Below are 17,802 nucleotides of genomic sequence, written 5' to 3'. Positions count from 1 at the left end.
TCTTAAGTCCTTTGGTACTTTGATCCTATTGTTTGTCTGAAATTTGTTTCCTTGTATGAAGGATTTGTACCTGACTCATAAAGTAAAGTGATTAATTCTATTATTACTAAACAAGTTTTAATAACATTTGTGGATACATTTTAATAAAATAAAATATTTTATTATAAAATTGATGGATGCTTAATAATAATAAATGCTTCATAAAAATTACAAATAATAAATAAATATATAAAATAAAGAGGAAAAATGTCTTGTTTCCCATTCCCAACACAATTGCTTCATCTACCTATCTACTAGAAGGGTATCCTTCTAGTTCTAAAAAGGATGACATGTACCCTTTTTAGTTCTGTACTAAATCCTCTTTCTAGATAGAACCACTCTGAATGATTTTGTGTGTGTCCAGTGATGTGTTGATAAAAGCTTAGCAATTGACTCTCCAGGAAAAACAAAACCCTGATCTGTAGCACTTGCTGATTTCTGTGCAGCAAATACTGTCACTATCTACAATTGTAAGTTAAGAATATGACAGAATTGAGAAAATATATTGCACAACGGGCCTTTACAAGCCAGCGCAAGCTGGCTCCAGCACACTCCTGTGTGTATCCTTCTAAATTATCAATATTTCTCTCTACATATATGTCTTTCTTCCTCTTTCTTTTTCTTCCTTCCTCCATCCCTCCTTTCCCTCTCTCTCCTTTTCTTTATTTCCTCCTTTACTTTTCTTCTTCTTTGTTTTCCTCTCCCCATCCTTACTGACGTCCTTCCATCCCTCTATGCCTCCATCCCCGCCTCCATGCATCCATCCACACTTGCATATATACACTAACACGCACAGACATAATGAATTAACATCTTACATGAACATTGTGCAGTTTGCTCTGCAACTTTCTGTTTTTTACATAATGTTTTGCAGCTCTGTATTTTGAAACTTGCTTAACACTCCTTGTAACTGGAAACACGTTGTGGCAGCTCAACAGCAAAGCTGGACGTCTTTCACTTGGTCTACAGAGACAAGCATGCGGGCCTGTGAGCGTGTGTGTGCACACACACTTGCTGTAGTCTACCTATTGTAAAAGGGAATAATTCATCATTGGGCAGCAGGTTCTGCTCAGATGGTTTATTGTCCTGACCTCATTAAAAGCATGTAATCCACGCAGTGCCGTAAATCTTTGCCTCTAAATACTTTCCTCTTTAATTTTTTAATACTGCACACATGAAGGGAAAGGTTAAAGCCAATTAAAAGAGATACAAATACCATTATTACTGCCCTGACAAACAGTTAGTTATTGGATTTGGTCGTTTCAGTTTAGAAAGCCATTATTTTTGTTCCTGAATGAATTAGTAATCAAGCTGTTTATTGACTTGTCTCATCTCAGAGATGCTAAATATTTTTTTTTGTCCATTCTCTCTCTCAATTGGCAACATTCCTACGCACATAAAAATTACAGACAACTTAAGATCTAAGTGCAAACAATAACTGCACGGCTGCATGTGGAAATCCACATATGGACAGGACCATCATTTTCACTGCGGTCCAGGAAGAAGAGAGCCACTCACTCATTTCATTCTTATGCAGCAAATAGTTGTTGTTTCCTCCCATTAAGGCTATTATATGATACTGACAGATGCTTAAAAGCGTTTAGAGCTGAAAGAACTATTGGGAAAATTGCTGCAAAAGGACTGACAAATGATGATCTTTCTGTCCACAAGGTTCTTATTTCCTGTGCAAAATGGACTGAAAGAATAAAGGAAAGGAGAAAGATTCATTAATGTGGGAACTTGGTATTGTTTTCTGACATGAGTTTATACTTTTTATTGCATTGGGGCCAAAATGTGACTCTGTTTATGAAAAGGCTGCAGTATTGTTTTAAAAAAAAAAAGTGTTGAACTCTTTTGCAACTGATTTAGGCTTGCTTGGTTGCCGTCTTCTTTCCTGGCTTGATCTGCACCCACTAGGAATATAATGTTGGCCCCATAAGACTTGAGAGGACCAAAAGATATGCAGGAGTGGATCTTCCATTTGGTTACTTTATTTAATTGTCTACCCAGAGTCCAAAGTGTTTTGTGAGACATGATCAACTGTGAGGAATAATGCGGACCACAGTGCTGGTTTCAGAATAAACTCACACTCACAGACCTGCATCCACAAGAATGTATACAATTCAAAATTTATATAAGTCATTCCTACTCATCAGAGGCCATGGTCAGGTATAAGAAGAAGGAGGAGAAGATGAAGGAAGAGAAAAGGAGAAGGAAAAGAAGGAAAAGAGGAAGAGAGCCTGCAGAAAAACACGGAGCTGTATTTCCCACAGAGAGAACAGAAGCACACATATTGACAAGGAAACTCAAAACAAACAGTGAGACAGACAAAGATGAAATGAAATATTTCAAAATGTAGGAGATAAAAAGCTGGAAATAACACAAGCATTTTCTATATTCTTTCCTCTGAGAAGCTAGAACAGTGGTTCTCAAAGTGTTTTCTTCGGACAAGCAGCATCATCCTCCTCTGAGAGCTTGTTAGAAATGCAAATTCAGAGACCCGCTCTGGATACACTGAGTGAGAAACTGAGCTTGGGGCCCGTCAATTTGTGTTTTAATAAGCCCTCTGAGGCACTCTGATGTGCTCTCAAGTTTGAGAACTCCTGTTCTAGAGATTATAGTTTTCTTAACTGCTTCTCTAAGACAGTCTTTGCAGCCAATCACAAACTTTTGAGCCTGAGCTGACCACTCTCTTTTGTTTGCCTCCTCAACCACACACCATAGTACAAACATCGATTTGTTTCCATGTCCTGCTCTCCTACTAGACTGTAAACTCCTTGAGGCCAGAGGCTGTCTCTGATGTACTTCATTATTCCTTATGCCGGGGAGGTGCTTAGGATATTAGAACCAAGCAGGTGCTTAGGATATTAATTACAAGATACTAAATATAGCCCAATTAATAGAAAAGAAACATCCAGAGAGGTGTTTAACTTCATTAAAGTTATTAGTTCTAACTTGTTAGATTAGACTCATTCCTAAGTAAAAATGAGCCTGCTCTCTTTAAAAAAGAAAGCAGAAAAAAAATGATCAAAGAAACACTCTCAAGCAACTTCTAAAGGGTACTGTGTATTCTCTTAAGAAATGAAAGAAATAATTGAACACATCTCACTCTAATAGCCTCTCATAAAATAGGCTGACAATCCAATCCATTCTAAATATTCCTGAGAGAGTTTCACGTTCAGATAGCACCCATCTGCCCATTTGATGATAGACATTCTTAAATTGAAAGTATTCTGAATACTTGGCTCAGTAAAATGCCAAGAACTCTCAGCTCCAGCCCAGTGGATTAAGGATGTGAATTCACATGGAAATGCATTTGTCCAGTACCCCAATATGTAGGAGGATAGAAGGCAATTCTTGGCAAGAGGAGGTATCCTGGGACCATCTTGTTGCTTCTCCATGAGGAGCTGAAAGACCTGGAATATGGATTCACCAGCCCTTTGTGGCCTTCACTGATGCTCTGAAGGTATTCTGTATAGTCTCTCTTTCCCACCATGGGATTCCTCATGGCGTCACATGCCAGCTGATGAAAGTCTGCTTTAGACAAACTTTCTGTGCCTGCCTTTGTGAGAGGCTCTAGTATCAGACCAACTGGATTCTAATCCAGGCTCCAACACTTTGTGGCTTACTTAGCTCTTCTGCGCCTCAGTTTTCTTATCTGCATAATGGAAACAATTGTTATATCTGAAAGCCAAATGAAAAAAAATGTGTAATTATTATATATGTCAGATATCTGACACATGATAATTGCTTAATAAATATTAGCTATTATAATTAACATGATTAGGTGCTCTATGCTACCAGGGCTTCTTAAACTGGAATTCATGGGCCTCTAGAGATCCATGAAATTAACAAAAGAATGTCTGTAAGTTCCCTGAAACAATGTGCAAACTGCTTCATGTTTACATATATTCTTTTTCTCTGGGCATAGAACCCCCAACTTTAATCAGATGCTCGGTGTGTGGTTCATGTCTCCTATATTATAAAGAAGTGTGGTGCTAGGGGTTTTAGTAGCCAGATTGTGTCCTCAACAAGCTAAACCTGGAACATGAGGCAGTTTCTTTAAGGCTGGTGTCTCACTGTAGGTGTGATACGCAGCTCTGGGACCTCCATTTTTAATTCCACACGATGTGTGTTTGTTTACTTTTCTTCTTCTACTTCATAAGAGGAAATAGCATTTCAAATGCATTTCACCACGAGGATAGGCAGACAGTTAATTTTCACCTTGAACACCCCCAAGATTTAAGAAAATAAGAGAGCTTCAATCCACTGCTCCTGACCTGCCAAGCACGACATTCTCAGTAGCAGCAAGAGCCAGTCCGAAAAAAGCTCCTCTGTTTCTGATGGGCTTCTCCAGATGCTATCAACATAGGCGACAAGAGGCAAGGCAGATGGACAGGAACAACGTGAAACCAAGAGCCAGAGAACCCTGCCCTAACCAGCTCCACACCTTGAACCTGCGGCTTTTCCTCTCATGTTCTCCTATTTCTTATTTGTCAAATAAAAGTTATCTTTAATCATCAATTCTCAGCCTTCTATGTAAAAGGGCCCAGATTTCATATAGAAATGGTTATTTTAGACTGCCACTTTTATATCAATCAGCTAAGAAAATCTTTAATTCCTAAAGAGGATTACCCTTCCTAATAAAATTATATTTTAGTCATCAGATAATTTGAAAAATAAATATATTTTTTTCATCTGTCTATGTAGGTAAATAGATTAAGAATATCATTTATTATTGTCTATAGACACCAAATGGTGAACATATGAGTTCAAGGACTCATTAAACAAATATTTATTCAGGATATATTAAGTGTCAGTTACTTCAACAAGGCTGGGGATGCAGCATCAAACAAAAACAGTTGCTGCCTTCATGGGCATGATCCTAGTGCAAGAGAAGGAAAATTATAACTAAAAATACACATGCAGACAATCACTTCAAATGGTGTGACAGGTGCTGCAAAGAATAAACTGGGTTCTGAAACAGAGAAACTGGGGATGAGGTTGGGGGAAAGGAGAGTTTAGATAAAGGGTCAGGGACAGCATAGGAGCTGAGATCTGAGGGATGAGAGTAGCCGGTCCCACAAAGATGCAGTAGAACTTGGTGGTGAAGAGAACTTCAAGTCAGCAGGACCTATGGCAAGCCCCTTAGCCCTTCTCTGACTTATTTTCCTCATCCGTAAAATGGGGATGATAATGGGATCTAATCCATAAGGCTCTCCTGAGGATTAAATCAGATAGTTATTTAACATTTGTCTAGGACAAAGCCTGGCCAAGTGCTACTGAGGTGGTTGCAAAATAAATGTCATGTAGAGGCAAAAGTATGTGCTAAGGCCCTGAGGTGGGATGGATAAAGGATTGTGTGAGCAACTGCAAGGTGGGTATGGCATTTGGGTAGAGCAGGTGTGGGAGGGCAATGGAAACTGAAGTTGGCAAAGTGGCAGACATCACAGGGATCCTACAGGGCACAGCAGGGGAAGAGGGATTCCATGGTAAGTTCAAAGGGAAAAAGGTGGAGGGTTTTCTATGACCCCAGTAGACCTCTGAAGTTCATTGCCCAGAGGTTGGAAAATTATCCTGATTAACTTTTTGTATAGTTCTTTCATTCAGTGATTTCATGCAATAACTCAACTCCTCAAAGGGAACAGTTTCTTTAGGTAAGAAGTTTTAAATAAAGAACCTCTATTTCATTCATGCTCATTAAACTGTTTTCCATCCCACCTAGATCCTTGCAATAATAAATATAATTATATCCATCTTTAATGACTTTGGTTCCTTGAGCTGCAGGTGCTGGAATACTGTATTTATTAACATATTTTAAGCCCTTTAAAAAGACTGCATTAATTCCTATGATAATTTAGTACCCATAATACATTCTCTGTTCTGAATAGATGTTAATCACCACAGAATGACTGATTTGCCTGTGTACAAGTTAAGCCATGCTCTAACTAGTAGCTAGTACCTTTTTAATTCAATATTGTTACTGAAACTGTTGATTAAAATTTAGTTGCAATAATTGTTCCTTGCCCCCTACCAGCCCCACTCTGAGGACTCAAACCAAGAGCAAACAATTGGATTCTGTTCCACTAAAGATGAGAGTGTTAATTCTGAGTGATTGTGTTTCTAGTAACGTTGGTTGGAAAAAGGTTCAGCTAATGCCAGTTATTCCAAACCACCTTGGATTTGTTAGTTGTCTGGTTAAAACAGCAGCAGTAGGAAGGCCACTACAGAGACACATACATGAAACTGAAGACTACTTAGGGGAGGGCAGCAGGCCATCCGGCTTCTGTCTTGAGGATGGAGGATGGATAGAGTCAGTTTCTATGTGGTGGGGCAAGGTGCAATCTGGCTTGTGCCAGACGCCCAGCACACTACCCATTTAAACTGAGATTATTTCAATCATCCATGTGGGAAGGATATTAAAAATGTAAGGAAATACGTAAGTATTATGTGTCAGAAAAAGTGTTTTTGAAAACAAAAGTGTAACAAGTTTTCCTTTCTTGGCTTGAAGGTTAGTGATGGGAAATGGTGCTTTCATTATCTTTGGGGTAATAAATCTCCATACTATAGTCTTCCTTTTGCAGAGTCTGTCAAGGGGTCTGTGAAGAAGGAAGAAAGCAATGGCTCTTTGGGTGCAGGTGGAGAGTGCTGAGCTGCTCGGCAAAAATGTAATGAAATCCACTTGAATTTCTGGCTCAGAAGAGATAGAAATGCAGCAGGGAACTTGAGCCCCAGTTAGTCAGAACTGACCCAAGGACTCTTGAAGAAGAGAGGTGTCAAATATTCTATTTAAACTTCTTTTAATTGCTGGCATATGAAACTCTAAATTCTTCATTTTCTCCAAACTTTCAGTAAAGTCTGTTCCACACAAGGTTTTGGGTGGATGATTTTGTCTGCCTGAGGTTTTGTTTGCTAGTTTGTTTGTTTTTTGCACATGCTAGGGGTAAGAGGCCAAATTCCACAACTGGAGCAGCTTGGGGTGGAGAGAAAGGGACAGGTACATGACGTGATGGGCTGTGGGAAGGAGCAAGCGCTGAAAAATGAACAAAAAGGAGCTTGAGCACAGGAGCTCAGGGAACACCCAGAAAGTGGGAATAGTCTGTGGAACTGGGTTTGAGCTGATACCTGGGTCACAATTTTTTTTTTTTTTAATTATCATTACCATTATCTCCATGGAGCTGAGAAGTATTACCGTCCACTATTCAGACAGATAAATTAGGGCACTGAGAGCTCAGTGACTTCAACAAATGCTAAATGCCCAGCCCTCTTGCTCAAAGTCACTAAGGCAGCCAGGGCCCAATCCCAGGTTTCCATGGCCAACCTGACACTTAACTCAAAAGACAGCCCTAGCAATTTGGGACTGCAGAGCCTGTGGGGTCACAAGTCTCTCCTGGGAGGTGCTGCCAGCAGACTGTCCTGCCAAGAGCTAAATGACAGTGACAGTCAAATGGTAGCAGATGAGTTAAGGTCTTGGAGATCAAGATGAAAAGGTGATGGCTACTGCATCCTCCCAGCCTCCTTCTGCTCTTCTAGTCAAACAGTGGGTCTGCTTTCTCAAAAGATGCTCATGGAACCACTAGGGTCTTTTCACAGAAGTGGGGGCAGCTCTGCCATCACCATATGGCATAAAGTTAAATGGTGGGTGAGGAAATTAAACATTATAAAAACCACCAAGAACCCCACCCCCCATGTACTATACACACTATGCAAAGAGGTACTCATTAGCTGTGATCTGCTGGATTATGTGTCTATCTACAGAGTCAGAATTTTGACCTGCATTTTGGATTCCACCTCCAGAAGCTTTGACTATATGAAGGAAGCAGAACACACCCACCATTACACAAATATATAAAAATATAAATCCAGATAGGAACATGAACATATGTATTTGCCTCCCTCCCAACCAGATTTCTAAGCAGGGACACTAGAAAATTTGTCTCCAAACACACTCTTTGTGTATTTGTCAAAGCTCTTCTCCAAAATCTTTCCAGATAAGAGGCAAGTTAGTGGTAGGGTGAGATCCCTTTGCAGGCGCCTGTTGACTATTTGCAGAGGTTGCAAACTGGTAGCCCCCAGTCTCCATCTGAAACATGCACATGGGGTTAGTTTGGCTCACACAGTGGTAGCCAGCATTTTTTTTAAATGTTGAATTAGTTGTGGACGTTGTAAAACTTAGATGTGTTCACATAAACCATACTGTTGTTTTTGATATGCTCAACCCTCACTTTGCTTACAGCTATGAGCTGACTGGCTGTTTCAGATTTATGAGGATGTAGCAGATTAGAGAAGACTTAGACTTGATGATATGGAAAGCCATTCACCACAGGGCTCTGCTTATCTTTCTAGTACAATCTTTTGCCTTCCTTATGCCTTGAGTGCCAGCCTTACTGAACTCAGTACTTGAAGTTCCTTGATTTGCTAAGCATTTGCCACGTTCTGGGTGTGGAGAGCCTCGCCCCTCAGCTTCCAGGAGAATCTGCCAGGCCAGTTCTCTTAACAAAACCACTTCTATGAAGCTTGTTCTGACCTCTCTGAGGGTTGCCAGCTCTCTCCCCTGCACCCACGTAATACCTGTGGCCATACAAGGCTTTCCTCTCTCCACCTCACGGCACTGAAGATAATGTTTTGTTCCATTTTTGTTCATAGATCTTCTACATGACACTAGGAGATCCTTGGTGGTGGTGGTAGGGTGAGGCATGTCACACTTGCTTTCCTTTCCAGGGTCTTTCCGAGTGTCAGGCACATAGGCAGAGATTAAAAGAGGCCTTACAAAGTGAAGGGACCTCCTTGGCAACTTCTGCTACCCCTGTGCTATCTGTGGGTTAGGATGGTGGTCATAAAGGATGACAAAGGCAGCAGGCAATGCCTCTGGCCTCCATGACAGCACACAGGGCTGAGCTTTGCTGGGTCCTCCTCAGCTCCCTGGGGGGAAGGCAGGGGAGCCATCACAAGCCTAACTAGGTAAGCTGGGTCACACCATGCTGAATCTCAGCCTTTGGACCCAGAGGCTGAGAGAAGTGTGGACGTAGCCCTGAGAGTAGGGTGTGAGTAGGAGAGACCATCCATCCTGCCATGGCCAGGGCAGCTTCTCCACTTCCCCAGCCCCCATTGCAGGCTTTTTCCAGAATGCAACATACAGGAGAATTAGAAAATTATTCAACTAAATAATGTATCTGTGGCTAGTTAGGATAGGGTTAAAACTATTTTTTAAGGGTTAAAAAAGCAACTTGCTCCACAGGTCAGCAACTGTCACAACGATTTTTCTCTCACCATATGCTCCTCTGAATTGCTTGAATATGACATTTCTCTCTGAAGCATCTGGTCTCAGCCACTTCAAGGTACCCAAGGAAGCCGCACGTTCAGACTGAGTATATAATAACAGGAGAGCCATTCGCACTCCTGTCATCACAAAGCAAAACACTGCCCTTGCATAAATCTCCATTGTGCTTTATACAGCATTCCAAAAATGGTGCAGGAGGCAATTCAAATGAATAGAAGGAGAATTTGGTGTCAGGCGGGTGAGGGGAAGGGTTTGTAGACTTGTACATTGTGTGTCTGTGTGTGTGGTGGGGGGGTGGGGGGATATACATGTATAATTACATATATGCACACACACATGCATGCATTATGGATCAGTAATTGCCTTCACTGCCCAAACATCAATTCTTGTTTTTCATGGAAAAGAGCTAAGCATTCTAAGCATCTGATGAAAATAGAGCTCCATCAATCTGCAAAATATGGACAGAGAGGTAGGGCATATCTGTATTTCAGCACTTTGAAATACAAAAAAGGGAAATTTCCCATCACAAGCCAAAGGCAAACTAGCACTATCAACCTCCAACCACATTTTCCAGACTAAGAAAAAATCTGGCAAGCAATGCAGTACAAAGGGTTGCCTCTCTCACACTGGTAATAACCTTTATCAAATGGATACATTTACCTAATTTTTTCCAAAGATCTCACCTCACCTTCTTAAATAGTTCATTAAAAAACCCAAATGGGTTTAATAAAAAGTTTATCACCTAACAAATGGTTCCAACGTCCGTTCTTTTCTTGTCCTGAAGATCCGTGTGCTTATTTTGTCAGAAGCACAAAAAGTAGAAATGCAATTGCATTTGTGCTGATGCTAAATGTTAATAGATTTGCCTAAATGCCTGCTAATAGCCCCCCTAAAATTAGCTAGACTAGTAGTGCATGCCTAATGTGTTGTTGTTTTTGTTGTTATACTTGCTTTTTTGCTTCTCCTTCTTTTATTAGAGAAGAAAAAAAAAGACCCCTAGAAAAAAGTAAAAGGCCTTTGGATGTGAAACATCTCCAGTGCGATATGTGAATTCTGTAGAAAGAACATATATTCTGAAACTATCCCACAGTTCTGACATTCTGTCATGAAGGTGACAAATCCTAGTGCTCTAATGTTTCATTAAATTAAACATGAAATGTTTAATGTTTTGTTAAATTAAACATGAAGCTGTGACTCTGCGCCCAAGAACCACAGCCTTCTAACAATTCCTCACATTCTTTCAGGTCACTTCTTAGGTTATAAAAACGAAGTTTTGTTTATTAGAAGTATTGTATTTCCCTGCACTTAAGATATACTTTCTTCTAATGCACTTATAAATAGAAACCAACAAGCAACCCAGATTTTGCATGCTTAAAACATGTTTAAACTCAGTCCTATGGAGACCAGCTTATTGACAACCCCTTAGCTAACCCTCTACAATCATTTTTTTTTCCTTTCAAATATTCACAATGTGACTGAGAGGGCAGGGGTGTTACATTTTTTAATCAAATCCCAAGCTCATTTCACAGATGGGCATGCTGTTTCCCAAAGAGTGGAAGGCTTGCCGGAAAACTGTCCAAACAGATTCTTCAGACTAAAGACTAAATATGGCCTGCCCCAATTAAAACAAAAACAAAAACAAAAAAACAAAAACAAAATGAAAAAACAAACAAAAAACTTGTTTTGTCCTTATCCATGAAGATAAAAGTTTTCCTTCACAAGAAAAAACCACAACGCTAATTTGGGAAGGCATTTGTCCAAGCAGGGAGAAGTACGTGGGGCGTTTAGGACTACTGAATGAAACTTCTGATGAAACCACTTAACGCAGTAGGTAAGCAAAGCACAGACTCTAATGGGAGAGGATCGAATGAAACTCAGACAAAAACGTACTCCTTTCCTTACCAGTTCAATGAAATCACTGAAAGGGACTTGTAGAGTTCTTAGTAATAATACGTTTATAGCAATACATCACATAACACAAAATTTCCAAAAACTATTTTATAAAACACTCCATTTTTAAATGGAGAAAGAAGAAAACAACAAATCTGTAGCAAAATAAGAGGAAAATACATACTCCTTTCCCACGGTATAAATATCGGATCATGTTTACATTTGTCAAGTGAATTTAAGTGTGCTATAGATGGTTTCCAAAGGACATCCCATAATTGTCAAACCAACAACAACAGAGAACCATCCCGCAAAAGGACGAGTCACACAAAACCTTCCTTCCCAATCAAACTTGTCATCTATGCTTTTTCTGTGTTTACACAGCAGCTCCTATCACTGGCCGAAAACTGTAAAACAGCCCGGATTTGAACAGAACCTTGCTCTGCGAGAACCCTCTCCCAGCTAGTTTACTGAAATCAGTAGGAATGTAATTGACACTTACCATTCTGAAGCTTCATGTCTGTGAGGCAAACTAAATAAATTAAACGGATCCTGCTTTAATCTTCTTTTCTAGACCCCAAATGCCTTAATCAAAAGGAAAACAAAACAAAACAAAACAAATGTTCCCTGAGGTCCTTTTCCAAGCCACCAGAGTATAGGCAAAGGAATCGCTGTCTCTTTCACTAAATGCCCAGAGCCTGTCCCTGAAGATCCTCAACAACAGAGAATTATTTCTAACATCTCTCTATTCCTTCCCCATACTCCCCATCTTTTCCTTCACTTCTATCATTTGTGGCCAAGACTAGGCTTAAGTTGCACTGTAAATCAAAATCTGAAAGATGTTTCAGTTGGATATTTGGCTTGGCAGACCTCCTGTGAAAATCCCACGTGAGAACACATTTGTTTCCTTCCTGCAAATGAACTGTGGCGTTTGTGGTCCCTCTCCCTCTCCCCAATGCACGCTTTGCCTTTAAATGAGCTAAAGCTGCAGGACTTCATTTGGGGTTAGTTGTCCCGCAAAGCTCATTTGGCTCTTCCCATTAAGGCAAGAGGCTCTAAAAGGCTAGCAAGATGCTTTTAACTATGTTTGAGGGGCCAGTCATATCTTGTTAGCAACAGCTGCATACACTTACCCGGCTCTCAGGGCCTTGAAGGAGATGTCCTATTCCTTGTGGGATTAGGAATGCAAAATGAAATTAACCAATCTTAGCTGGAGCCATCCAGGCCGCACCAGATTCTCATTCTCCAAAAGCCAAGCGAGGCAGCCTCCTCCGGAGTTCCTCCTCTGTTGGCTTCTCCCTGGCACATCCAGCCCGCCAAGGTCCTGGCTGCAGTTTCAAAAGTACCACTCAATAAAAGGATTTTAAAGGCTGTGCCGGGAGCTGGGAGCTTCAGATCCCAGTTTGGCTTTTTCTCCATCAGCATTCCTCAGCAAGCCTGCACAAAGCGAGGTACGCTACATTATTTATGTCAGCTCTAGGCTCTGGAAAACACACACTGGCATCCTGATTACTAAGAATCCTCATGGATACAATTACACTGTTCCCACATATATTTCTCCCCCTCTCTTCCCTGATTCAACCTCTTTCAGAGGGAAGAAAAACACTTTGAGGCGTGTCCCAACTCATCTATTAGAAGCCAAGAGAGCATCAAAATATGGCCACCACAGCAAATGAGCCCAGGGAAAAGGACTCTTTCCCTGGAGTGAGCAGAAGACACTCCAGGGAGGAAGGTTCAGATAACAGTTTGGGAAATGCCCTTCATTTCCCAATTGGGTTGAGGAAATTGACATGGAAGCAGCAAAGTTGAGGCAATACAAAAAACATTTTGATAAATTCATGGAAGATTGATTTAGAATGGGCTGTTAAGGGAAGTAAGGAATATTTGGTGACATGACTAACCTTCCTAGCTGGATAGAGAGCAATCATGCTCACTCCACAAATGCTCCTTGGTGCCCCATTGAAGCCACAGCACTAGACAGGAAGACCACAGATTTAGCCAAGTAGAGCAGTGATTCTGTCCTCAAGTCTTCTCTTCAGTAAAATGAACAATTCTCCAAGTCACAGTCTGCCATTTCCCTTCTCTATACTCAACAGCACATGATGAGCTGGGCATATTAGCCACAGGCAGAATGAACTGCACCCTGGCATGGTAAAGGTAAGATGATGACAGGAACTTCCTCTTTTGGAGGAGTAGTGAGAAGTCTATGAAATTCCCCCAGTGTCTAGCTGGAGAGTCCCTGCTTGGCATGCAGAGGTGACTTCACTTTGTGAAAGCCCCAGGCACCACTTAGTGAAACAACTTTTGGCAGGACCTCACAGTTAAGTCAGTTCATCTAAGCAAGGAGTCAGCTTGGGGAGAGTCAGTTGTCTCATCCAAGAACACAAGGAGGCAAGAGCCACCTGCTTCTCTCAACGGCTTCCCCTGAACATGCATTCCTGTGTTTTGCTACTTTTCTTTCTTTCTTTTTTTTTTTTAAGTGACTTTCACTTCCAATGACTTTGTCCAACCCAACTCAGATATCTTGGGAGGAAAAGCACTGTCTGAGATGGAAGCAATGGATAGAGAACACAGTGCAGGTCAGTAGATCAGAGCCTGGACAGGGGAAGTCCCACTCTCCAGTGCACACATTAGAAAAGCAATAGGAATTGGGCTCCAGTGCAGGAAGAAGCAGGACTTCCCTCAGCAATGAATGAATGAAGTGTAGCATTAGAGAACACACACACACACACACACACACACACACACACACACACACACAGAGTCACACACCACACAATGATACAACATAGCTACCCCAAAACTGGATGAATGGCAAAAAGTAAAGGATACAGATTGCCCTGTGGGATGATGTTATGTGAGTGTGTTTGTTCCCTAGGCCCAGAATGCTGGGTTATCCAGCCCGCTAACCTTTAAGGAGGCCCTGGCCACATCTGGAAACAACTGTGCTCTCAGCTTGAAGTGGTTCCTCTCGTCCTCTCCACTAAGGAATCCAACCCACGTTCGAATAGGGTTTAAAAGCAACTAACTGCAGTGATGAGAACAAAGACTGTTCCTTGGGATGAAGATCGTTGAAGAAAATTATGTCTTTTTGTAATAACTAAGTCATAATCAACTTAGAAGCTGACCTCAGGCTAAAAGTCTCAGCAAAGATCCCTTGGGACTCCCTTGCTGCCCTGAGTGCTGTGATGTGTGAAGGCCTAAGGGTCTGCCAGTCATATGCTGACCCCGTGGCCTTGGGCAAGTTGTTAATTCTCCTTGAGACTCAGTTTCCTCATCTGGAAACTATGGGTAATGAGACCATATTATTTTCGAGGATTTAGTAAGAAATGTAAAGTACTTAGCTCTTTGCCTAGCATCTTATGAGCTTATAACCCTCAGCTATTATAAATTTTCAAAATGTTATCAGTTAAATGGCACAAAACTTACACTGACGAGGTTCACACATGTGTGAACCACATCTCTAAGTGCTCCCCAAACAACCAGATTGTTATTGACAATCTGTGTGCAAAGCACCGTAGTCATCACTATCATTTGCCTTCAATAAACTTGTCTAGATGAGCTGCCCCATGACAGAGATGTCAATAAAAACTAAAGAGTATAAAAACTGAGATCATTAAGAGAAGGATCATGAAAGTTACCTTTTTAGAAAGGAGATTCTATAGTTTTCAACATCAACTGAACACCTTTCTATTGATTTAACTGTAAAGTAACACTATTTCAGATTTTTGATACCCAAAACCCGGCTGCTGTACAGGAGATGGGGGGAAGAAAGTGACTATGAGCCGCACCCTCTAGAATCTTCCTCCTTCTTACCTATACATCCCATCTCCCAAGCTACAGGGAACAGAGGCTGAGAACTTCCAATCTAATGCAAAACTGGCATTTCCTAAAGGAGGACAAAGGCGACAGGACAGATGAAGGGACTTGCTCAAATTCATGCCCCCAGCAGAGCTGGGCTGGAACCCACAGGACTGACTTCCTATCAAATGTCCCCACCATTCCCCCACAAGGCTGAAGGCAAAACCAGTGGAACTCATAGCTAGCGTTTCATCTCACTATCTGACAAATTGGTTTTGATTCAATCCAGCTTCTCTACGTTAATACTGAGCTTACATGACCAGTATTTAACTTTTTACTGAACACATTTTTTTTTCAGACAGAGATTGCTTTAAATTTTGATTTTAATGTCCTACTTTATGGAGAAAATGTTCTACTTTCCACAGTTTGGTAAGCTATCTAACTATCTAATGGTTTTGATGGTCACTTCTAAATCTTTTGAGTAAGAAAAGCAATACTTCAAACTCTTCATATTTTATAAAGGCTGTCTTTTCATAAGATGGCATCACACATATAAGTTATTAATATCTTTGAAGACTACAGAAGTTTTTTCCATATATTTTTCTCTAATGATATAGTTAAATAGATAATTGCACCCTTTTCTGTATAAACAAACAAAAGAGATCTTGAACACGCAGTTATTTGAAGTACTAATCACACTTCTTGCTTACATAAACAAAGGCTATCAAAATTATAAATCTTCAGAAGCAGCAGATTCTACAACATTTTCTCTGCTAGGAAATATCAGCATACTATATCCCAGTGCTGGACTGCATGAACATCATTAAGATCCGTCTCTCAATTAGAGTTCCACACAATTCTATCGTTTGCTTCCTGTCAAAACACCTGAACAAAAATACGATATATTGCATCATTCGCTGAAGTTATTTCTCCAGTTGGAACATGAATTACGAGTCCTTCTGAAACACATCAACCAAATCAAGTTGTAACACGGCCCTGTTTTATTCACTGCACAGATCTCAGCTAATCACTTTCTAATACAAGTCATGATTTTGCTTCATTAAGTTAGCATTTCTCTTATTTTCCCCTTATTTAGTATGTACTTCCATGGTACATACTAATGGTATAGCCAGCACGAAGTTGAACATTTCTTGTCTTCCAACGTATACTTCACCCCGATCATTCTGACTTTGCCAGGCCGTTTGTACTTTCACAATGTGCGGGGTTAAGAATGCTTGTTGTAAAACACAGGTCTTTCTTTGTCTTATAAATAATATGTAGGCACTCTTGGTGGTCTTTAAATTCTAGCGTTTTTTTTTTTTTTTTTTTTCCATGTGGAAGCTCCCACTCAATTTCTAACGATGACTGTCCCTAAATATGCACTGCTAAGGTAAAGTTGTGTCTCACTGGCGGCAGAATTGAGAAACTTTCATTCCTTCCAACACAGCAACCCAAGGAACTGCCTGAGGCATCCACTTCCTGTTTCCACAGGGGCAGAACAGTTGTTTAAGGCTATCTTTAAATTGGTGGCTTAGAAAATTGCTGGCCGGGCGCGGTGGCTCACGCCTGTAATCCCAGCACTTTGGGAGGCCGAGGCGGGCGAATCACAAGGTCTGGAGATCGAGACCATCCTGGCTAACACGGTGAAACTCCATCTCTACTAAAAATACAAAAAAATTAGCCGGGCATGGTGGCGGGAGACTGTAGTCCCAGCTGCTTGGGAGGCTGAGGCAGGAGAATGGCGTGACCCCGGGAGGCGGAGCTTGTAGTGAGCCGAGATCGCGCCACTGCACTCCAGCCTGGGCGACAGAGCGATCGTGCCACTGCACTCCGGCCTGGGAGACAGAGCGAGACTCCGTCTCAAAAATAAATAAATAAACAAACAAATAAATAAATAAATAAATAAATAAATAACGTGGCAGAAAGTGGCAGAGAAGATTCAGAAACTGTATAATCCTCATCTGAATAACTTTTGCAAATGAAGCAGGAGAAAAGTAGTCATCTTGTTTCCTGAAGTTAAAGGTAAGGTCTTTAGAAGGAGGGCTCACAGCATTTCTTGTCTGTACAAGCTAATTCAAAAACTTGGTTGATTCTAAGTTGTGGCTGACCAAGAAAGAAGCAGGTAGAGAGCTCAAAGGGAATACAGGAAGGGGGTAGAGTGTGGCTTCATGTTCTCCACACCTTCCCTTCCCTTCTGCGCCAGAAAGAGGTGCCTTCTGTATACTTCTTGGGATCCTTTATGATAATGTGGCTCTATTGTTTTTTCTCAGACTGAGTCACCCGTGAAGGTAAGGTTTCTCTATTGTTTCCCTATTGTTTTAGCGACCACTCTCCAGGGCAACTCCTTCTTTCTGAGCTATTCTACATCAGAGGAGGAAACACACACACACACAGATACACACACACTCACACACACACACACACACACATAGAGGATCATAATGGGACTTAAGTGATCCTTTAGACCAAACCCCTCATACTATGGAGGGAACAAAAAAGGTCAGGGGAAAGAGGAGATCTTCTCAGTGTCATGTAGGGGCTCACTACTGATCTGGGAAGAGCATCCCGGTCTATACATGGGATTCCTAGTGTATACATGAGCATCCCTCTCATCTGTATGAATTCATTATTTTATTTTCCCCCTCGTTCTCCCACGTGAACCATCCTCCCGACTCTACCACCCTTTTCCAAGAAAAAAGATCATAGTCAATGTTTTCTTGTTCTGTGATGTCCTATTGCTAGGGAGGACAGTTGCTGTGGGCATTATTCTAAGGAAGGCTTTGTAGGATTCACAT

At 41.1% G+C, this 17,802-nt stretch overlaps 1 protein-coding gene across 6 annotated transcripts in view; it reads right to left on the bottom strand.

Moving 5' to 3' along the window:
* The window catches only part of TENM2 (teneurin transmembrane protein 2), a 1,283,414-nt gene that overhangs the window by 434,496 nt on the left and 831,116 nt on the right, over positions 1-17,802 (bottom strand). Inside the window, exon 1 of one of the 6 annotated variants that reach the window (XM_021940245.2) lies at positions 12,340-16,628. The exons of the other annotated variants lie outside the window; for them this stretch is intronic. The gene's annotated coding sequence lies outside the window, so the exon portion shown is untranslated. Of the gene's footprint in view, positions 1-12,339; positions 16,629-17,802 lie in introns of those variants that run through there. 6 annotated transcript variants of the gene reach the window in all.

The sequence above is a fragment of the Papio anubis genome, chromosome 5 (genome assembly GCF_008728515.1).
Source record: "Papio anubis isolate 15944 chromosome 5, Panubis1.0, whole genome shotgun sequence".
Classification (NCBI taxonomy): domain Eukaryota; kingdom Metazoa; phylum Chordata; class Mammalia; order Primates; family Cercopithecidae; genus Papio; species Papio anubis.
This window is presented reverse-complemented; position numbering and strand designations above follow the sequence as displayed.